The following is a 24799-nucleotide window of genomic DNA, read 5'->3' on the forward strand; positions in this document are numbered from 1 at the left end:
TAATGAAAAAAAAAAAAAAACTAGGTAGAATAAACATACACAAGTAAAACATGGGCTGGGCTGACTGCTGGCCTGGACTGATAATTCATTCATTCATTCATTCATCAATCTTCTACCGCTTATTCGTTTCCAGGTCGCAGGGTTCTGGAGCAATCCCAGTTCACTCTGGGTTAGTGCAGGGTCTCCTTGGACAGGTGACCAATCCATCACAGGGCCAACACAAAGACAGTTAGAGACAAACAACCACTCACACTCACACTCAGACCTACAGACAATTTCGAGTGGAGTTTAGTTAACCCAAACATGTTGTTTTTGGACAGTTGGAGGAAACCCAAGCAGATACAGCGAGAACATGGAAACTCCACATAGAAAGGCTCCAGGCCTGGGAACCAAACCCGCAGCCTTCTTGCTCTGGGGTCCTAGCCACTAATGCTAACCACTATACCACTATACACATCCACATCCACCCACACACATGCCCAAAATCCTCCAATCCCAAACTCCTTCTGGGTAGAGTCTGGATGGCATGCCCCCCCCTTAGCTTCTCTCAGCTACTAGGCTCTTACATGAAAGAAAGAAGTTTGGTGAAAGCCAAGCATAGCCTGTGACCCTATTTCACAGAGAAGTGGAGAGAAAAAGCCACATGTCAATGTGCCACTTTGAAGTCTGCCTGATAAACAGGGGTAGAGGAAGCCACGGCTGAGGAGACAAGAACATTTTTTACATTTCAAAAGTGCCAAGTGCTGCATTTTGGGTCCGGGAAAGGAATAACAACCTAAAATAGGAGGGGGGAGGAGGAGGAAGTATTGGGGGATCAGAAGAAGACCACATTTTCGAAAACATTAACAATAACAGTTTTTTTTGTTGTTGGTGCTGAGAACATACAACTTAAAATGAGGGCATAGAAGAGAAAGATGGGGAAGGAGGCTTGTGTGAAAAAACAGAATAAAGGAGGGACTCAACCCACAGCGAGAGCCATGAAAAAAAAAAAAAGATAGAGGAAGTTGAAAAATATGACAGCAAATGAGAGAAAGCAGAGAAGAAAACGGGACAGGAATCAATCATCCAGAGCCATAAGTTTAAAAAAAAGTCCAATAAGGAGGGGAGGAATTTGTTGGTGAGCAAAGCAGACAGAAGGTAAACAAACACACACCCTGTCTGAGGTTTGGAAAGTCTTAACTGATCTCAGTTAGCTTAGCTCTGTTTGCCTGTGCTTATCAAGCCCTATCATGGGAAGGACACACAGCTGCTTGTGCCCCAACAAATGGAAAAGGAAAGAGTGGGAGAACTACGCTGCTGTGACATCAAGCAATATTCACTTTTTCAAGAGCACTCCTCATGAGTCATGGTTGAAATTTTTCTTGGGTAATTAAATATTGCTATTGCTGCGATAACAACCACTGGAGAAAGGAAAGGAAAGTGGAGAGTGGTCAATGCCACATTGGATCAATCGCAGAACCAGAAACAAATCCCAAATTAGATCAGTTTGATATTGAGGAGCAGCCACCAAAAAAAAAAAACAAAAACACACACCCACACAAAAACCCAAACAAAACAAAGCAAAACAAAAACATTGCTTTAAGATCAGAAACGAATCACAGATTAGATCAGTTTGATATTGAGGCACAGCCACCAAAAAAAAAAAAACAAACAAAAAAAAAAACACACATACACACACAAAACCCCCCCCCAAAAAAAAATGCTTTAAGATTGGAAAGTGGGATTTTTTTTATTTTCTAGTCAGTAAAATGTTTGAAATAAAATTCACAATTTCAATGTGAACATAAAAGATGATAATGTTTTTACTTGCTCGTTTAAGATTATTATTATTTCGAGGTTTTTGGGTGTGGCAATGTTTTGATTATTTATGTTATTTTATTGCACACTTTCGATGATTCAAAGGAGTTAAGAGGAATTTTAAACTCAAATATGTTCTTCCTGCACACTCTATACTCTCATGCCCCCTACCCGAACCAGGGTCTGTATCCCATCCCTACTTTTCTCTCTCTTCTATTTCTCCCCCCTACCCGAACCAGGGTCTGTATCCCCACCCCGCTTTCACTGGTGCAATTGGTGAGAGGTTAGAGTAGTTGACAGTGGTGTTTGAGATTTGTGTTTGTGCCTCTTTGACATCATGCAGTTAGTACAGGTGAGCTGGCCTGTGTTGGAGTGTTGTTTGAGTATAAGACCATTTAGGTGAGTTTAGTTGCTGAATCTATTAATGCAGCTTGTATTGCCTCCACCTCCTGCACCCTCTATACTTTCATGCCCCCTACCCGAACCAGGGTCTGTATCCCATCCCTACTTTTATCTCCACCTCTTCTATTCCCCCCCCCCCCCTACCCGAACCAGGGTCTGTATCCCCACCCCGCTTTCACTGGTGCAGTTGGTGAGAGGTCAGAGTAGGTGATAGTAGTGCTGTTTGAGATAGTTGTCTTTGTGTGAGGAGTGGTGATTGCTGGCATTAGGGGGGTGACGCTGGGACACCAGTGTTCACGGTCTAGCCTTCTGGAGGTGTTGTGGGCCTAACTAGACGAAACACAGGTGAATGGAGGTTCCCACCTGATGACCCCGAAGACATGATAGCTATCACCGCTCACTGGCCTAGTTGGATATCATCTGTAGGGAGCATAGAGCAGTGTGAAAATTTGTTGCTAGGAGGGTGTTCACTGAGTCTGGTCCATTTTTTTGTCTCACAAGTTTCTTGTGTTTCTCTAAATAAAATAAATTCAGACTGACAAAAGTATAAAAGCCAAACAAAGGTTGGTGAGTCAGCCTTAAACCGACATTAAATAATATTCTGGCTCATAAATTGTTCTCCATTCCCTGCTTAACTGTATAACTGAAATACATTCGGGTACATGTTTAGGGTTAAGAGATGTGGCTCATACAGAGTATGCAATTCAATATGAACAGATCAAAAAAGTAATTAGTACTTATGTGAATAAAATGAAAATTTTATCTTTTAACTTTTTAGAAGATGGATCCTCTGGATGTCCTCTGACTCCAGTTGGTCTTGGGGCATCAATTTACAAGTCACTGGCAAAACATTATGATTCTCTTGAGGTGGCAAATTTTTGATTCAAAAACAATTGTTTACGTGTGTGTTTTCTTGTACTTCCAGTCATAGTTTATTGGATCAATTTTGTTCACCTGTTGCGTTGTTGTTACGGGCCGGTTGTCAGTTTTCTAGCTCTGGCACGGTCAGTCAGACCACACCACACTGAATCTCCTCAACCAAGAGCCTCTCTCTATACATCTAATTTCAGTCAACATGTTCATACTCAGCTCAACGTTGAAACATGGATCAACCAGTCGATCGAAACCTTTGTCCTACAACTCACCTACCCCTGCTCTCAACAATTGCATACTGGGGGTTATAATATAACTGCCCCTGGAATCCTGACAATCCTGACAGAGGCCAAACACCAACTGAAAATGCAACTTCCTGTCAAGGACTTAGCCGCAACTCTCCGAGGAGCATCAACTTTCTCCAAGTCCACACAGGACATGTAAATCGAATGGGTAACTTTGTCTTCAGTTCCACAGTGGCCAGGATGGACGTTGAATTGTTCCTTCTTCACATGAGAATCGGTAATCCCATTGTTATTATTGTATATTTTGTGTATATATACTATCAGTTAACTGAAGGCTTTTTTGACTGTCTATGGGACACAGCCTAATGTAGTTCTATCTGAAGATCTTATCTCGTATAATGTATAGATCTAGTATATACCTTAAGATACTGTGTTTATATAAAGACACACAAACACAACCTCACAGTGTTATTTGGTCTATGTTACAGTAAACCTTAACAAAGCACTAAAGCTTTACCAGCTGCAGCTCTGCAGCTATGGAGTGGCATGTGACCTCTGACCTTCCTTGGAGTCAGCAATATCAATGAAAGCATTAGTAGAAGTGCAGTCTGCTTCTATGTAGAGTGTCTATTTGTCTCTGTAACATAGGGGTGCTGCACACAGCTCCAGCAGCCAGCTCCAACTCCTCCACTGGGTCACACCAGGACATGTCCTTATCAGTGAGACAGCCGTTAGACAAACATGGAATGGGGAGCAGACTATTTAACCATGGGGCTGGTTGTATTTGTTACACTGAAATGTTAGCATGGTAAGAATGTGATTGCATAACAGACCAAGGGGCCTACTTAAAATGCATTCTGATGGACTGTTTAATTTCTGTGGCAGTTATCTAAGCAAATCAGTGAGAGGAAATGTGAAATGCCTTACTGGCATCACTTCGACCCAAGGATCTTGGTGTCAAAGGTATTTCTCTGGCAGTGAAAAAAAATATCTGGACGAGCTTTGTCATTGCCTTAGCATGTTTTTACTGACAAAAAACCCCCCACATGTGTTAATGCATGTAGGAGACAGTTGCTGTTCAATGCCATAGGTGCCACAGGTGAAAGCTGTATATATATTATCAACCACAGTATTCAACCAAGGATACAATGATTAAAATTTCTGCCATTTCAACCATAGTGTCAGAACCCAGTTCACCTCTGCTCTCTGTGTCCATGTTTTCTTTTCTCCCAGGGCTGGGTGGGGCCTTCCGGTACCCTCTGCATTCTCCCCCCTCTGCACACCTGCTGTTCATCAACTTGATTCCCTGTTCTTCACACCAACAGCAGTTAGCCGGCCTCATCGCCAGTTCGTTGTTTCACCCACACGTGTTCTGCCTTAGTCTGCCCTCAGCCTTGCCTTGCCCAGCCCAGTCGTCTCCAGCAACCTGTTCTAGCCCAGCCTTGGTTCTCCTTTTGAGTTTTTCTTCATTGGAATAAACATCATTTCCCAGATCTGCATTGTGGGTTCAGTCTCAGCTCTGTTCAGTTATGTTTTGACTCCTGACACATAGTAGTGTGGAACCAATGAAATTTCAGGCTTCAAAAAGTTTGTTGATGACATAATACTTTTGAATGTACTTCAGAGTTACTGGATAACATCATAGTTTCCATGAGCAGACTCTGGATATCTAAAGAATGACATTTGCTCATCAGACACTCCTCACAATGTATGGTTTGTGTGTGTGTGTGTGTGTGTGTGTGTGTGTGTGTGTGTGTGTGTGTGCGCGCGCGCGTATGTTTTGGTGGCAGTGGAAAGGTTGTTTGAGGGCAATTATTCTGTCAACACGCATAGATGAAGATAATAGGAGGAAGTGACTAATGGTAGATCTAATTTCTGTGCTCAGTTTTAGGACTTTGGTTTGTGGCCAGGCTGGAGCTAAAAAAGGCTTTTTAAGGTCAAACCCAGCAGCTACTGTCTCACACCTCAGTGAGGACTCAGCCAACTGTTTGTCTGACAAGGACAGAAACCAAGGACAGTTTTAAAGCAATTATATGAAGCGGACTTACTCAGCAATTGCCACTTTTGGCTGAACCACAAAAGTGTCTGCCTGACTGAGTTGAGTGATCATTGTCATAACTGCCATGTTGTGGAGTCATGAAGCTAAGAAGAGAATTGGACTGGTACACTATTCATTTGCATGTTCAGTATCCTTTGGGGGGGCGGGGGGGCATTCACAGCCAACCACAGACTCCCACCATTTTAACATAGGTATCCATGTGTGAAAAATGTGTAAAATTGTGAAAAATATGTGCAAAACTGTTGATTTTGGCTTCAGTTTTTAGCCTTGGAAGTTGTCAACTTGTTGCTGACTCACCACAATTATTCCTATATTTAAAGATATTTCAGTGGCAGACGTAGCATCTTTTTAGACAAAGCTTTGGTAAAAGGTCATTTCTAGTACTGCTCTACGAGTGAGCAACACTCCCTGTGTTCAAGTGAATGGCAGAGATAATGACAGAGTTTTTGTCAGATAATGTGGTCGATGTCACTTTCCTTTCAGTTTAACTGACACAGAGACAGAAAAAAATTTCCTAAATGTTTCAATTAGTTATGTTAATCACCTGCCTGTATCTGCCAATAACATCATTGATGCATATTGTTGCCTATAGGGCAGAAATTACCAAAAAATAAATAAATAAAAATCAATATCTAACAAATGTCTTCTTGTTTGAGGAATTATCAAACACATAAAGTGTGAAATGATGCACAAAATCACTGGCAAACCAAAACCAAACAAAGGTAGGCTGAAGGCATCATTTGTCATTTTCTTGTCTTATCTGGCTCTGTCACACCAACTGCCAGCCAAGTGTGACGAATCTGACAGGCTTAATCTGGCTATGCATCACCTCCAGTGTTGAGAGGTCGGACACAGACAGGATGAAGAACAGTGATGCTGACCGAATGACTGACGTACACCAGAGAAAATGGTTGTTACGCTGGACACAGGCTACTTTAAATTTGACAGATGGCATTTGTGGAGAGAGTCAGAGCAGAAACTTGAAAAAAATATGAATATAAAAACCAACAAATGGCAGATATTAACAACTGTCATTAGTGTTGTGTGGTATAGTCAACTGCAGCTAGAAGCAGACAGTAAAAACACATGAGCCGCCAGCTGATAAAATCAGTCTTAAACACCCATTGAGAGACAGTTGATCAAAGGCCTCGCCAGGAACTGTCCAAGGATTTTTTGAAAATGTCTACTATTATGGTCTTAGTACTTGCCTTGACTGTCCAACTGTCCCAAGCATCAAATCCAGACACAAAATGAGAAAAGACTTGATGAATAAGATTAGAATTCAAAATGGAGATTATATATGCTTATATATTTATTGATCTTAACAACAAATATAAGCTGACTTCAAGTGCTGAGCTTCAAATTATCTATACATCAATAAATCCCAGGCACTACGCTATTTGAGAAACACAAAGCACATTCCAAATTTCATTGCTCTTATCCATTTCTGGGTCGATGGGGGTGCTCGAGTAAATCCCAGCTCACTCTGGGTGAGGGGTGGGGTACACCCTGGACAGGTCGCCAGTCCATCACAGGGCCAACACACAGAGACAGACAGAGACCAACAACCACTCACACTCAGACCTACGGACAATTTAGAGTCACCAGTTAACCTAAAAATTATGTGTTTGGATGGTGGGAGGAACCAGAGTGACCAAAGAAATGCGCAAACTCCACACAGAAAGGCCCAAGAACCAAACCAACAAACTTTTTATTGTGGGGCAACAGCACTAACCACTATGCCACCATACTGCCATGCATTACTCATATTTAGATGTAAATCAGTGCCCCTCAACCTTTTTTTGGGTAGCGCCCTTGATGTTGCGTTCCCTTGAAGGAACCATTAAGCTGCACTACAGCGGTGGCAGGAATTGGCTGGTATCAATATTAAAGATCGCATTCTTTCGCAAGTTTCAACTTGTTTCATGGAAACGCTGATGCAAACAGATAAAACAATCAACCCCCCTGCCAAGCACACGCACAAATACACAGGAACAACAACCACCTTCCAAATACATTTATTTCGTATCCCCTGAAATTGAGACATTATGTTGGTCTATAATTATTTAAATATTGTCCAGAGTTACAAGAATATTTCTTTGTTAATCTGCCACCAACATACACTAGATTGCCAAAAGTATCTGCTCTCCTGCCTTGACTCGTACATGAATTTAAGTGACATCCCATTCTTAATCCGTAGGGTTTAATATGACGTCAGTTCATCCTTTGCAGCTATAATAGCTTCAACTCTTCTGGGAAGGCTTTCCATGAGGTTTAGGAGTGTGTTTATGTTTATAGGAGTGTGTATTTAGATCATTCTTGCAGAAGCACATTTGTGAGGTCACACACTGATGTTGGATGAGAAGGCCTGGCTCTCAGTCTCCACTCTAATTCATACCAAAGGTGTTCTGCGTTCTGGGTGACGATGGAAGTATGATGATGGAGTTGGGGTGTTATCACCATGAAGGATTCATTCTATCCATGTAAGACAAAACATGTTGCACTATTTCTCCTGCTTCACCACTGACCTGCACTGCTGTCCACACAAATGTCAAACAGTTTCACAAACCGTGGCTTTAAAGTCTCCCTCCTTCTTTGAAGTCATATTTAGCAACAAAATAACACCACTGCAGAACTACCAGACTACCACTGCATGCACCTTACAGAGGCCAGACAACCTGGGATCAAAGCTTAAGTTGTCTCAGCAATTTCTTTAATGGGCATGGTACAACAATCTGAGCTGTTAGCAACCTCGAGACTGAGTGCATCAGCACAGACACTGATGAAGGATGACTGTCACCTTCTGGCCAGCATAGAAAGGTGTCTAGTGTGTTGCCTCTCACGTGCTTAGTGCACAGGCTGTCCATAAAATTGGAGGTAGACTTTTGGTCTGAAAGTTGAAGCCAGCATCGAAGAGCCTTAAACCTCCATTCTATTGAAGGACCATCAGGGGACAACTCCAGTGGTTGTAAAAAGGAGTCAAATTACAGTGAAATCAATGTGAAAATGGCTGCACTTTTCATCTGATTTATTAACTCGGTAAATGTTTTCCCAGTGGTGGGCCGTGCATTTTACATCTAGGCCTTCAGTGATGTCCCACACAGCTCTACCTGAATTTATCCACCTCTTTATACCGTTATTATGACATAATGACTCTAGAAACCATTAGAGCTTTTAAAATTAATACACCTGCATTAACAATTAAGCATAGTTGCGATATCCAGCTTTTCTTGAAAGATCCGTTTTGAAATTGGAGTTGAAAGTATATCTGCCATTGTGGGCTAAAAAAAGAAAACAAAACAGCAAGTCGATCTACAGGAAGTAAAGTTAGCGGGTCACCAGGTTCAGTTTTGTTAACATGAGAGGCAGCACTACAGTATAGCGTTGCCTCTCACTAGTGGGTATCCAATCAAAGGGCATGCAACATGTTATTTTGACCGTGATGCTTTCTGCCAGCTGGCCCCAGTGTCACCAGCTCAGAATCTGCTTGGTTATGGCAACTGTATGTTTCTGTTCACTTTAAGTGTCCAGGCAACCTCACTGTTGATTCTAAAGGCCTCAGGGTAGATTTCTTCGAACCTGGGAACACATGATAGCTGAATATGATTGGATAAAAGCTCTAACATAAATATGCAAAACTGGAAGCTGTGCAAACAAGAGGAAAGCTATGAATTCAAGAGAATATGCTATGGGGAACTATTTAAAACATATTTCTAAAAAAAAATAAAAAATAAAAAATAAGAAATAAAAACAATATATTCTCCTGATGATGTTTAGACCAGCAGAAAAGGCCTTGCTGGCCCTGATGGCCCACCACTGTGTTTTCTTGATTAGTTTATGGTCTCAGTCATTAGTATCAAGTCTAAATACAGCATAGTGTTAGTTTTTTAAATGATGGTCCCATTTAGAGGAAAATAGACCATAAAGCAGGGTATGAATTAGCTTGTGGTTATTGTGTGATTGACAGATTGTACCACTCAATCAGAATAGAGCACTGTGGTCAGATCCAGCCCTCACTTCTCCACTGCTCCACCTACAAACATGGTTGTAAAAAAATCCATATGGCAGACAGACAAATTACAAACTGGAGCCTTCCAAACAACATCAGAAAAACCAATGAGGGGGGATGACACTTGAAAAGGCGCACCAGAAAAAGAAAAAGGGGTCCATATCCCTTCATAACCGAGGACACCAACCCGTCAATCACTATCAACCAGTAGATCTTCTGGAGTTTAGTGGTAAATTCGAGAAAAGCACGGAAAAATATAAAAAAAAAAACATTATCACCTTTTTCCTGATTGATGTTGAGAAGACATGCAAGTGACCGATGAGATTAGAAAAAAATTATAAAAATAAATTATTATTATTATACTGTATATTATTATTTTGACCAATAAGAGAAGCCGTGACCATGGGTTACAGCTTCATACCCAAAGATGTCGTGGCTCAATTTTCTTGGCACTAGTGAGCTAATACAGTGGAGGTGCTGCAAAGCAAGGCAAAATTTTACCATTTTCCTCCAGATAGGGAGGAAGGATTCACTTTTACATCAGTTAAACGCAAGTGGATATGTATGTTATGCCACCAAACTCAAGCACTGAGCAAGTTCATAAGCTAATCAATAGCACTCATGTCTTCTGCTCTCTTATGTCTTCTAATATCTACTTATGATTTGTACATGTTGATTTTTTTCCCACTATGAACATAATAAGCTGATGTGCATAATTATGTTATGAGAATAGACAAAAAGGCCATGTCTTTATTGTAAGTGTTGATATGAATCTGTTCATCACAAAATGCTTTGTTTTGTTTTTTTTCCCCTCAATGAACATGATTCAGTAATGCAATTAGACAATAGGCCACATTTCTTTATTCTCTTTGTTAGTATGACTTCAGTGAAATTTAATGTTGATGGTGTGATGTACACAAAGTAAAAGATCTGATTAATATACAAGAGTTTGCCCAAATAAAAGACCTTAAGATGGAAGTACTGACAATTCCAAAAGGTAGAGCATGACTTTGTTCAGTGCCAAGCTCAGGGAACTTGGGTTCAAAATGGTTGGTGACCACTGCATTACAACATGAAAAGTTTAAATGTTTAAGGTGACGTTATTGAACATCAACCATTCTGAAAGTTGAACATGATGAATATTTTTGTAGAATTAGTTTTTCTGAGTTGCAATTTGTAGATATTTGTATTTTATTAAGCTCTGGGACATTTAGGTGGAAACTATCTTTGTGTTATAATTACATATATATTATAACATATTAAATATCTCAAAAAAAGCAAACACAAAAATGAAGTAGAAATTATGTAAATGGTAGATTCCTCAATTTATCCTTAATACCTTCCTCATTTAGTCAGTTGAGTTTAAATCAAAATATCAGTGGGTTTTAAAATTAAATGTTTCATGATGGCAGTGAGGCATCATGTTGAAACATGAAGTTATTCTTGAAATATGTATACATATCTTTTTTTCCTGACAGTTGTGCAAGCAATCATTTAGATTAAAATGACTTTTTGTTTTTGAAAGGGTCATGAACTCTTGTCATGTACATATTTCAGCTCTTGACTTTTAACATGACTTTTAACCTGACTTTTATGCACATTGTAAAAGATACTTTGAGTTGACAACAAGTTGCAATGCACAAACAATTACACTATTGTAGCTTTAACCCTACTACACTCTCACTCATCTGCATCCATTTTATCTGTATCTGGGTCGCAGGGCTGCGTGAGCCAATCCCAGCTCACATTGGGCGAGGGGCGGGGAACACCCTGGACAGGTTGCCAGTCCATTGCAGGGCCAACACACAAGGACAAAGAGAGACAAACATCCACTCATGCTTGCATTCACATCTACGGTCAATTTAGCGTTGCCAGTTAACCCACGCAGACACGGGGAGAGCATGCAAACTCCGCACAGAAAGGACCCAGCCCACGACCTTGTTGTGGGGTGACAGTGCTAACCACTACGCCACTGTGCTGCCAACCCTACTACAGTCAACCACAAATAAGTAAGTCCCATTACATTTCAGTCAGCACAGCAGAGCTAAACAAAGCAACTTGCCTCCCCAGAGAGAGCTCTGACTGACTGTCTGAAGAGAAAATTCTTTCCTCAGACATACACACCCACACAAAGCTACCAATGCTAAGACACATAAGCACACACATTAAGATATAAGAATACATGTTGCAGTCAAAGGTGAATGCATAGTCAAGCTACATGGATGCACATTCAGCCACAATATTGACATGTAAGCTTTGAAATCATGCATAAAGAGAAGGGAGACAGCCCATGTGGGAACTTTCTACTGTGTTGTTTTTGTCTTTTATTTTTTTTAATCTTTACATTTTTGTAACCTTAATGAGATGAAATCACACCAACAGTGTGTCCTACACCAAAAACTTAAGAATTGCTTAGTGTATTACACTAAAAGTTAGTAAATTGCACAAGTCAATTATTTATATTGTCAATTGATTCTTTTCCCAGTCCATTTAATTACCTGACAAATGAATAGGATTAGCCAATACGAACTGCAGGCAAATTACTCTCTGAATATGTGATGAGTGTTGTCAATAGGAGCCCAAAATTAAATACGCTTGGGGAATGCCATCGTGGTGTTATTGTGTATGAGATGAAAAGGTCAAAACATTTTCATTTCAGTCTATTATATATGAAGCTGCAGCCAGCAGCCTTTAGCTTAGCTCAGCATTAAGACTGATAACTTTGCAACACAGTGCTCTGCTTTCTTAAAGGTAACACTCCAGAAAACTCAAAGGAGTCATTAGACCAAGAAATCCCCTCCTGCATCTTTCATCATGCTTGTCATTTCCAGTTGTTACTTAGTTTGTGGATTAAACAAACGAGATCCACTGGATTTCATCGTGACCTGAAGAGCTTTTGTAACTGAGTTTTGTTACCTTTATCGCAATCAGCAACTGTATTGCTGATTGTAAATAATGGAGGGGTGGGAGGGAACGTCCTAGTTAAATTGGCTGTAAAATTTCTCTGGTGAGGGGATAAGTCTTCATGGGCCCCAATGTGCGGCTGGAAGTCTCTTGATCTTACTCCATGATCCATGGGTTCGTGCCACCAATTGTGTGTGAGTAGTTCATGTCTAATGGTTCATTCCATACAAGTATAGGACATTAAAGGTGACACTCTACATGTCACAACTTGTTGAGTCCTTTATCTCTAAATTCAGTCTCTCAGCAGCCATAAAACTGCAGTGGAGCAAGAAGCTGACTAAGGTAAATGAGTGTGATAATAATGCAGTTAAAGTATTTTGGCTCTGAGTCTGTTTGGAGTTTCAGAGTCACTACACACTGATTTAACTTTGCATTAATCAGCCAATGGTCATTGTTGCTATACATTAAAACCTTTTTTTTTCATAGGAGTTAATCACCAATGCGACTCTCTCTCTGTTCCCCAGAGTCCCAGGCTCATTAAATAGTGTATTACCTCTTTTTACCATATGTTGCTATCAGCACCACAACGGATGTTCACTCACTAAAGTGAATCCAGGCACCCTGGACCATGAGTGACACCCTGAGTGTCTGGACCATGTTTGAAGCCTTTTTGTCAGTAACTGCATAATAGCCAAGTGAAATTTAGATGTAATAACTGACAGTGCCTCCTCTAAACACTGACAAAGTCTTGTGCTGAGAACAGACTGATATATCTGGGAGCTTGAGTAACAGTCATATCTTCACTTTGGAAAACTAATTCATAAGAGAATCTGCAAAAATATATCAGGCTAAAGTTCACTCTGATTTGTGTTCCTTGTCTGTCAGTATTTTCCTTTCCTGTTAATGATTTGGTAAAACTCTAAATGATATGAGTTAAAATCTTCTCCTGAAGTTCAGTCTACCTTTCTGCTGACCAAGCCTGTGCTATTTGATTTCCAAGCAGATGAAAAGACTACAGTAGTAAAATCTATGAAACACAAGGACTGCACAATAACTTGTGCAATGGAGAAACACCGTTCTGTTTTAACAAAAGACAAATGAACATGAAAATGAACATCATATTGTATAGAATAAGAGTTGAAACTAAAGACTAAGACCATAAACCCACCAGGAAAACATTTACTGACTTCAATGCAATTTGACTTCTTTTAATGACAAATGGAGTCTCCCTCTCATGATCAGATAGAATTCATCTTGTGGCAGGATATTGTTTTTGCAAGCTAGCTTGACGAACAAATGCTACAGCTGGTGTCCAGCTGGTAAATTTGTTAACAAAGCAGTTGCTAATATTTGATTGAGAGACTTGAAATTAATGCAATAATCAACCACCTGAAGGAGAAGAAACCACCTTTTCACTTGATGCAATGTTGTGGTGACAAGGACACAGCTACATAGATACACATCATCTACTAAAAACTCTACTTATACTTTGCGTGTGTGTGGCAACGTTTTCTTCAGTTATCTAATTCAATAATGTTGGCTAATTCTACAGAATACAAAATAGGTCAATTTATGCAAATCAGGCTGCCTGCAATTCATCGGGTTGTAAACCAGCGGTCCCCAACATTTTTTGCGCCACGGACCGGTTTAATGTCAGACAATATTTCCACCGACCGACCTTTAAGGTGTGGCGGATAAATGCAACACAATAAAATGATACCATCGCCATAAAAACTGTACTATTTTCTAAATATCATAATAAATGTGAATCCATTGTGCACTCGTATGGAACTTTTAGCAGCGTCCTCGTAACATCGCGCGAACAACATAACATGAGTAACATCCTCTCTGCCCCCTAACCCGGAACCTAAAGGCAGCTTTCTCAGGCTCTTTTTGTGTCTCCTCACTGGGCTTTTTCCCCATTCACAAAGAAACTGTCCTTTTTTAATCATTTCGCTTGCTTGTGGGTTTAATTTTAGCGGTAACGTATTACGTGACCGAGACAAGCGTCTTGACATGCGTCAAGAGTGAGTTATAGATGGATGTAAAGGAGAGAATCCGGTCATTTTTCAAAATAAAACATAGTTCAGATTCAGATAATAAATAAGACGTAAACAATGTGAGTTATTTATTCTTTCTGTGCGGCCCGGTTCAAAAGACCCACGGACCGGTACTGGTTTAGATTAATCCCTAGAGTCGCTTTTCTGTAGTTCCACTTCTTCCAGCATGACATAACCAGCAGCTTGACCAGTTATGCTTTAAAGTCAGTTCCCCAACAAAGAAGACAGGTTTGAAATGTCATAAAATTTCAGCAAAATAATCCTTGTGAAGACACAATAGTAGTAATGATGATACTTGTTCAATAAATGCCGTAAATTATTATAAAGTTCATAATTAAACCAACTTGTCGAGGCAAATGGCCGCCCCAGCCGAGACTGGTTCTGCCCCAGGTTTCTGCCTCTTAAAGTAAGTTGTCGCCAAGTGCTTGCTCATCAGATCTGCTGGGTCTCTTTAAATAATTTTATAAAGAGTTTGGTCTAGACCTGCTCTATATGTAAAGTGCCTTGATGTAACTTTGTTATGATTTGGTGCTATGCAAATAAATCTGATTAGATTTGATAATTGAAACATTTTATATATAAGTTAGGCAAACTGTTCCCTGGCTCATTATTGTTCACAAATTTACTGTATATACTAAGACCTCATGAGTGCACACACACACACACAGTTTAAAGTTTGACAAAAGGCACATGCACTTTAATGGAATCCTAGAGGGAAACAGCATTTTCACTCGCAAATTCTAAATGTACTATGTGAGATTGCTGCGCAGCCTGAGGCCTTGGCCATAATGTATCACACCGCTATCACAGACTGTGTGACTCAACTAAAACCTTCTAAGCACCCCACTGATGAATAATATAGCACACTTGTGATGGCTCAGGCAGTGTGTGAGAATTCATTACTGTAAAAAGCTTCACTTAAAACACACACAGCTCCCAGTAGCCTGAATCATACAACTCATGTTACGTTCATAAATAGGGGTTGCATTTGACCACCAGAGGTTACGGCTCCCTCAGTGATGCCACGCTAGCTGTGGCATCAGTAGGTTTTTTTTGAGTCGTTTCAGTTTTCTGAGACATACAAAAGTGATGATTGGAGCATGAGAGGAGTGAGCAGGTTTGTTTGAACACAGATGAACATATGGAGTATGAGGACCAATTTTTTCAACATATTATTTCAGGAATAGATAAACTTCTCTGTTACAAAAGTACAAAAGTGGCAGGTGCCAGATGAAAACGCACTGACAAAAACATTGTCATCAGATGTTTTTGAATTATTCCCCTCCTGATGGAACACCACGAAGAGTGCAGATTTTTCTAACAGCAGTGAGGCAGAGACTGTGCTGTGATTATTATTTTTGCAGTGATCATCACTCAGTGATAAATGTGTGACAGAATATTTGACTTTCCTTGTCTGTCCACAGAGCGGAGCCTCCAGCTTGAAATAAGCTGCAGAAACTGTTGTTTACTGAGTGGTGGAGCTGCCGCAAGAGTATACTAAATTTTATTTATTTTGTGCTCATTCTTGCATTTTATTTTGCAGTCTCGTGTTATGATGCATTATATGCGGAGCTTGTCTTTTGCAAATGAAAGAACTGCAAAGTAACTTGTTCCTTTTTGCTAATGTAAACTAAGAGGGGAAAAAGGATCTGTAAGGAAACAGGGGCTGGATAAATGTAGGAAATTCTACTTCAACATCTGAGCCACCAGGTAGAAGCTAAGACAGTGGAATATGAGAACAGAGGGAAATGCCTGAGTGCATGCTGTTACAGCTCATGCAATCAAAGGCTGAACCACAACCTCTTCCCATATCTTATATATACATATGCACAAACAAGTATATCCACACAACATAACATGTTCACACTGAGGCACACACATGGTTTGAGGCAGTAAGCTCCTTATACAAACAACACAGTCCAGCTCAGACAGGGTGAACAGCAGAGGTATAAAAAGGGAAACTGTGGAGACAGGATAGGATAAAGGCTAACAACAGAACAGAGAGGCTGCTGAAAATCTCATTAACTGTAAATTGAAAAACATACTAAAATGTCTTCCACAGCAATATTTGGGGTGCCTGTGTAGCTTTTTCATCTTCTCTACAACTTTCACGAGTCGCTACACCCCCATTTTAACTCTCGCCTGCTCTTTGTCTCTCAGACAAAAAAACGTATTATTGGTGTGTGTTGTGTGTGTGTGTGCTTGTGTGTTTGTTTGTGTGTATTTGTGCTCGTAAGATTGCTGTAGGTTTATCTCTCTTGAGTTTCATACCTTTGGAATGAGGATGTTTGTTACACAGGCAAGTCATTTCAGCTGGTGAAGCACAAAAATCTGGGTCATGTGCATATATATCCTGACCAATACTGTGTTCCCAGTTTAGTGAATGTATAACACTTTTACTATGAGATTTGCTTGGCAAAAGAATATGACATTATTTCATCTTTTTTATATAGGTCTTTAATATCCTCTAAGGCAAAAGCCAAGGAAAAGCTTAGTGTTAGTTTACGATCTCAGAAGAATCTAATGAAACTTTGAGGTGCACTGCCGGTGGCCCTGTTTTTGACAACATGCATGTACTCAAATGCCGCCCAATGGAGTCCAGCCACCTGAAATTATTCCCTTTAATTCCCTTTTCTTTCTTATCTAACATCATGTCACATCTTTATTTATTGACTGTCATAGTAAAGAAATAAATCCCCACAGAAATACAACAAACTACTGCATGGTTGCACAAATATTCTTAAGTGAATAATAGTACAGATAATAACTTGAAATAATCATGTGTACTGAGTTTATGAGGTCATCATGCACTAACATGGGGGCAAGGTGGGACTGAGTGATAGTATGATGGCTGTCTGCTCTGTAGCTCTTGTTCTCATAGATTTTGTTGTTGTCGTGCCTCTGCAGCTGCTTTGGTGGACGGGGTCTAGTTATCCACATCCAATAGGTTGGCTCTATCCAGTTTTGGGAGTGAGCTGAACTCACTATCATTTTGGTGAGACCAGATGGCCAATGAGTATGGTCAGCACAAATACTGAATGTGAGGCATCCTGTCCAGGACTGATGGGTATGAAGATGAAAAATGCATCAAGGAAACATTCAAACATCCACATCCCACAGTATTGGTATCACACCACACCTTGGAATCTGACTTTGATCACACTATCTGTTGTGTCAGCAGAAATCCAGACCAGGCTACATTTTTTCAGTCTTTAATTGTCCAGTATAGGTGAGTCTGTCCACTGCAGCCTGTTCTCTGTTGTGGCTGACTGGCTGACAGAATGTGGCATCCATTGTTGGAGTCCATCCATCTCAACACTTGATATGTTGTGCATTGTGAGGAACTTTTCTGCTCACTATTGGTATAAAGGTTGTTATCTGAGTTACCCCAGTATTTATGTACACTCCAGCTTATCTGGGCCATTCCCTCTGACCTCTGTCATCTGCAAGGCATTACTAAGAATTGCCAGTGGATGGTTTTTTATTTTTCTTGCCATTCTGAATAAACTCTGGAGGCTGTTGTGTGAGAAAATCTCAGGACACCAGCAGTTTGAGATACGGTCCAACCAGTCCGTCTGGCACCAACAATCATGCCACAGTCAGTTTGAAATCAAATTTGTTTCCACTCTGATGTTTGCCATGGACATCAGCTTTAGCTTCTGACCCATGTCTGCATGGCACTGCTGCCAGATGATTGGCTGATTGTATAATTGCATTAATAGGCAGGAGTTTAGACATCCCTATAAAGGCGTCAGTGAGTTTCAGAAACAAAAAAATACCTCAGCAGATAGCTCTGTTGTAAGAATCTATCAGAAGCAGAGAAGTCAATCAAACCTTTCCCTCCCTGTCTCTGAGATCACCCCATCTCTGTGCACTCTCTCCATCCCTTCTTCACCTTTCCTCCTCATTCTGAGCTTTGTCACACACAGACTGCGAGTTTTACTTTGTCTAATTCGTCTGTTGTCTGTCTTTCTCTCTCTCTCTGACTGACTTTAGTACTCACGGCTGCTCTTACTCATTTGACTTTTATTCTCTCACTCCATTAATTTCCATTTGGGCACCCTCTGTCTCTCTCTCTCTCACTTGCTGAGGTGGTCTAGACGGTAGATGAGTCATTGCAGCTTTTGCCACTCTGCGGATGATTTATCTGCCCATAAGGAAGCAGGGAAAGGAGGGATGGAGGCATGCGTGTAAGTCGCACAGAGAAGTGGGGGCGTTAAAGAAAAAAGAGAGCAAGATGAATGGAAAAGGGGGTAAGGCTAAAAGGTCGGGGGGAGGCAGCAAAGTGTACTGGCATTGGACTCTTTCAAATGGAGGAAAAAAGAGGCTGTTTAGTGTCAAGAAAAAAATTCACAACAAATATTTAATTTGTCAAAGAACCCTGATGATTTAATAAATTAAATACTTTTAAGAGGAACTTTATAAATAAAGATCATTTCATTCTCATTTTCCCTTCTTCCAGCAAGTGTGGAAAGCTTTCTCAGAGGCCATGTCATTGGCAACACAACCAACTTTCAGCAGTGCCACACAATAAACATCTGCGGTTCCTAATTAGTCTCAACACCTTTAGGACTCAAAAGTAAGAGAAAAGAAGAATTCAGGTAGAATGGAGTAAGGGGAAGGAAGTGAATGAAGTGGGAAAAAAAGAGGTGAGGAAAGACAAGGGAATGTAAGCAAAGGAAAGGAAACAGTGCAGGGAAGAAGAAAGAGATAAAAGAAAATTGGAGAGTGAGGAAAATTAAAGGAGAGAAAGGTGTAGGCAGCAAAAAAGAAAAAGGAGATGAAAGGTAATGACATAAGGAAAAAGGAATAAAATTAGAATTGAAGGAAAGGAGAGCAGAAGTGAACGCAAAGGAAAGAAGGGGGGGAGGAAAGGATGAGCGCAAAGGACAGAAGATGGATCGAAAGGAAGGACCAAATAGAAAAGGAAAGAAGAAGATAGGATAGAAATGTAAGAGGAAAGAAGAGGGTGGTGGAGTGCAGGGGGGCTGATGTAGAGAAGGAAGGAGAGTTTGATGAAAGGACGCAGGGGAGGAGAGGAGAGGATGCTGAGAGAAGCAGCCAGGAGGGATTTTATTGCAATCATTACACTTGATGGACTCACTGAAGCTGCACTTCACGCACACTGTCTGGCTCCTGTTTGTATGTGTGTGTGTGTGTCTGTGTAAATATGAAGACTTGCACAACACACACACACAGTCACACATGCACAGGCATACACACACCATCTGGTTGAGCATTTGTTTGTGTTTTCTTTAGCGTGTTAACATTTATGAGGGAGGGAAGAAGATGCAGGGAGGCGGGGTGGGGGGGGGTGAAGGATGAGGGGAAATGGGAAAGGTAGCCTAAGTCTCTGTCATTTTCTGTCTGGCCGCCTGTTACAATAGGGTTCCCTTTTTATGTGTTTATATACACTATTTCCTTTCCTTTCTACATTCTCCCATTATCTTCCTCAAGACAAGAGTGACATAAATCACCCTATGCTGCTATCATGTATGTGTGTTGCCCCTGCTGTCTGTACTGCCACCTCTGCTCACTGTCTGTCAGCAAATGAATGTGTCTCTGTGCTCTTGTGTAACACACAACTGCAGTGAATCAACAAGCCAACATGTTAGCTGCTACACCCAGACATCTGCTCCACAAACACAGACGAAGCCCTACTGTGCAGAGGCACATTACCTCAGGAACTGCTGAATCAACACAAAATTCAATGACAATAATGTAGATGATTAGTTAATTAGGAGTTATTTATCCTGTCAAAGTGCTGACCATACACTCTTTCTTCAGTGTGAGGATTTGCAGTTTCATTCTGTTTTAAATTTGATTTCTTCTGACAAAATGTCAATGAAGGATTTGAAACATTACTGACACTATAAGGGCTTCATGATAACTATTCACTACTTATTATCAGCACAACCCTATCAATAAATGAAGTGTAGAAAGTGCAGATACATGGTGAAAGTTTTTCCAGCTAGAGCTGCAATGATTAGTTATCTGCTGCATTGTCATTTTCATTGGCAAGCAAAAATGTCAAACATCCTAGAATTTATATTTTATCCCATTTGTGTGTTGTAAGCTGTCCCTGACTTTCATCTAAGGTGCCTATAAATATATAGTGTGTCATTATTACTATTGCTCTTATTACTAATATGATTATTACTATAGAAGCCTGAGAGTAAACTGAACATAGTAAATAAGTAATTGTACTGAACTCGATTATCGGCTGAAGCTTGATAGATGAAGACCTATTTATTCAGTTTATTAACAGGGTATTCAGTCTTGTGTGAAAACCATTAGCAAGCTGGACACTTGACTTTTTGTTTGAGTTATTAATTATTCTACTTTTTCTGGAACACTTCTTAAATGTAAATATACATTTCAAGATTGCTGGAATAACATCTGATCTGTTTCTAAATCTTGGTTTATGTTTAGAATTCTTCCTGGTCCAAATGACAAAAACAGCCATGGTTAGCATGAAAATATTTTGTGGGGTCACTTTGGTCCAATAAATCCTAGTTATGACCCTTATTCTCCGTTCATTTTCATGCTGCCCTCTGGTGGACTTCCTGTATGTGTCTAAATGTTGACTGCAGGATCACAGCACACACCTGTATTGACCTTGATTGAGATTCTGGATCTTTTCAAATTCAGCTTTTCTTTGTCAGTTGTATTGTGTATTTTGTTGTTTCAGTTTATTGGATGAAACAGCAGATGGTAAAAAATGTCACTGTGTACTTGTTTCTAGTTCTACTCAGGAAGCTTCATCTACTTAAAATTCCCTTTGGTTTTGATGTGCCCTCACATGGACCTCACACCTGAAGGATTCAGTTGATTTACTGAATTGTTTTTAATATCTCATCGGTTGTTTCTGTCCTTGTGCATTTCCCTCCCCCTGTTTTGCTGGTTGTCTGCCTCTGTGTCTCAGAAGCTGCTCACCTTGTGTATGTTTTGCCACTGTGTTCTCCTCATTCTTTAACAGTTTGTCTGTTAATTTCTGCTCCAGCACCTGAAATTCCCCGTACCATATATGGTGACAGAAGTTAGTAATTTTGCAAAATTTGAATATTTGATTTGTTAAATATAAATACAGATCACATCTTAATAAATGCAATTTACTTGGTTGAGCACATTAAAAAGTCAACTTTGTTTGAAAGGGTGAAAGATACATTCATTCATTCATCTTCTGCTGTTTATCCGTTCCCAGGTCACAGGGTGCTGGAGCCAGTCCCACCTCACTCTGGGTGAGGGCAGGGTACACTCTGGACAGGTAACCAGTCCATCACAGGGCCAACACACAGAGACAGACAGAAACCAACAACTAGTGAGGTGTCATTTGTAAACGATTCATTCATTTTAAACAAATCTTTTGTATGACTCGGGAGTAAAAAGTCATCTCAGTGGGTGAGTCGTTCTTTTTTCAGTGGTCCACAGGCTCAGATTTGTTCATGAATATGTCTTTATGTCACATATTCTCACTGTAGGAATGACTGATTCGTTCACGACTCATAAAGTAGGGTCCTCAGGTCCTGAGTATCTCGTTCACTTGTAGTAATGAGTATTCCCCTTTAAGGAGGTGGCCTTGTGGGTAGTGTGTGACGTCGTCAGCACGTGTCAGACTCTGTTTTCATTGTCTTGTACACTTCCTGCTTTATTTTAAAAATCTTGTGTTCCATGTTGTAGTTTGCCATTTACTTCCCCTCTTTGTTCTTTTTCCCGCCATGAGTTGATTCCTAATTTGTTTCACCTGTGTTGGTTCCTGTGTATTTAAACCCTGCCCCATTCCCCATGTCTCTGCCAGATTGTCTTTCTTACCTCCTGTGTGCTAAGCTCTCTTGCGTACCCAGTTGTTTGCTCCCAGTGTATGACCGGACTGTTTTTTGATGTTTGATTTTCCTGCCTACTCCTTGCCTGTTTTGTCTGCCTGATCCTGCCAGCCTTTTTGTGTATGACCCCTGCCTCCATTTGGATTAAAAGCTCTTGCTCTACTGGACTCACTACCTCTGCCTCGCTTCCCCATTTTGCACCTGGGTTCACTCTCATCAGCTCTGACAGTACAATCTGGCCATGACGGACCCAGCAGAAGGGGATGCTATCCAACGTGCCCTCGGAGCTCAGGGAGTTCGCCTTACAGCTTTGGAGCAGTCCTTCTCCAGTCTGGGGCCCGGTGTTCAGTCACTCTCAGAGCACCTTCAAGCCTTGGCTGCCCAGACTAACCAAATTATGGCCCACCTTGGTTCTATGACCCCAGCAGCACACGATCCTGTTGACTCTTCTCAACCCAATTTGGAACCCAAAGCACCACCCATTGAGAGGTACGACGGCTCTCCCAAGACATGCCACTCCTTTTTGACCCTATGCTCATTGACTTTCGAACTGCAACCTATTAGCTTTGCCACAGAACACTCAAGGGTGGCATATATGATAACGAACCTCACTGGCAGAGCTCATGAATGGGCTACGGCTGAATGAGGCACTGGCAGACATGTTTAACCTCAGCCTTTCAGAGGATATCAAAGACCATCTCACCACTGTGGATTTACCTGCAGACTTTGAAACTCTAGTGGAACTCGCTATCAGAATCAGCAACCGGCAACACGACCGTGAGCGGCTCCGTGGACATTCAGCCTATGAGGATCATCATCACTGTAGGCAATATGGCACTGCTATGCCCCCTGTGGCCAGCACCCCAGCACGACTCAATCCGCCTAACCCATGGGCTGGTCCCGCTGCATCCCGACAGGAGCCCATGCAGCTTGGCCAGATGCAACTAAGTGCTGAGGAACAGCTACGACGTCAACATGATGGCTTATGCTTCTATTGTCTATTGAGGATGCCCGAGAATTTGTCTCTGCCTGTCCTGTCTGTGCCTGCAGCAAGGTCACCTGCAGACCTGAGACCCCTGCCTGTTCCACATCGGCCATGGTCTCATATATCGATGGACTTTGTCACAGGGTTGCCTCCCTCAGAGGGTAAGACAGTGGTCCTCACAGTCATTGACCGTTTTTCTAAAATGGCCCATTTCATTTCCCTGCCTAAACTGCCCTCTGCTCGGGAAACGGCGGAGACAGTTCTGTTTCACGTTTTTCGGCTCCATGGTCTACCCCAGGATGTTGTGTCAGACAGGGGTCCCCAGTTCACCTCGTGTTTCTGGAAAGAATGCTGCAGGCTAATCGGCACATCTGTCTCTCTTCTGGCTTCCACCCTCTGTAAGAGTGACCTTTTGTTTGTTTCATAGAATAGATTCTTAGATTAATGTTCATAGCTATGTTTTCCTCGTTTTAGTTTTTTTTTTTTTTTTTTTTTTTTGAGTTCTAGTAACATTTTATAGAATTACCTTTGATCCTCTGCGGAGTAGGCTTAGTGTTAGTTTTTCAAGTTTTTTTCCTCCCAACAGAGTGTCTTGTTTTTCCCCTCTTGGTACCTCTAGCATAGAGTTTTTTACCTCCTTTGGGAGTGATTTTGTTTTCTAGCTGATTTAGAACCTAGTGACATCTATATTATTATTATTATTATTATTATTATGAGATATAGATATATAGATAGATAGATAGATATCTATATATATAGATTCATTTTAGTGAACTCGTGCAGCATTCAACAATAAAAGTTCTATAATCTATAAAATGTTCCCATGATGCAGCAGGCCTGGGAGCCTCCCTCCACACCAGACACTCAGTCACTGTGTCCCAGAGCACATGTTATTCATGGGTAAAACCCAGAATGAAAGAACTCTAGCATTTTGTTTCTGCCCCACCGACCCCTATAACCTGACTAGCCTTTATCGACCCCACAAAGGCTGCAGTGAGCTGGATACAGAACCTGGTGCAAACAAGAAGGTGAAGAGAAGCAGACAAAGACTGGTGGTGAATAAGGAGACAGAACCTGTGTGAGGATTGAAGATGGGATGAGGAGGAAATCTGAGCACAGGAGGAGGAAAGGAGGGGCTGCTGTTGAGGTTTTTCACACTGCAATGTTGTCCTGCTTCCCTACTGACCCTTTCATCACTGTCGGCACGTGTGTGTGTGTGTGTATTACTGCCCCCGAAAGGTGTTCGATATCGAATCCTTCTACCTGACGCACTGCTGTCTGCCAGACCCACAATTGATTCCCAAACCCGCTCACTAACAGACATGCAGCGTGTCGTTCGGTCAAAGACAGTTTTATCCCTGGGTGGGCTGGATGAAAGATGCCTTCCAGGAATGATTCTACATCTGACTGGCTCTAGTATATTCAGGAGAGTGCTTGTCTCTGAACAGAAAGTCACCTTGACTTCCATTGATCAAACACAAGTGAAGTAGAAATGCCAAGACTTCCTTGATAAATTAACCTCAGAGCTGAATTAAACATTCATCAGCATTTGCCTGAGATCTGGCATTAATCTGTTGTTGACTACCTGATGTGTCCTTATTAATCTGCATCACCTATTTTTGACAATTAACCTCTGGTCATC

The 24799-nt window shown here is 41.0% G+C and overlaps 1 protein-coding gene across 2 annotated transcripts in view; it reads right to left on the reverse strand.

Annotated features, from left to right (window-relative positions):
* The window catches only part of LOC115045596 (low-density lipoprotein receptor class A domain-containing protein 4), a 193200-nt gene that overhangs the window by 116644 nt on the left and 51757 nt on the right, over positions 1 to 24799 (reverse strand). The window lies entirely within an intron of this gene.

The sequence above is a fragment of the Echeneis naucrates genome, chromosome 6 (genome assembly GCF_900963305.1).
Source record: "Echeneis naucrates chromosome 6, fEcheNa1.1, whole genome shotgun sequence".
Taxonomy (NCBI): domain Eukaryota; kingdom Metazoa; phylum Chordata; class Actinopteri; order Carangiformes; family Echeneidae; genus Echeneis; species Echeneis naucrates.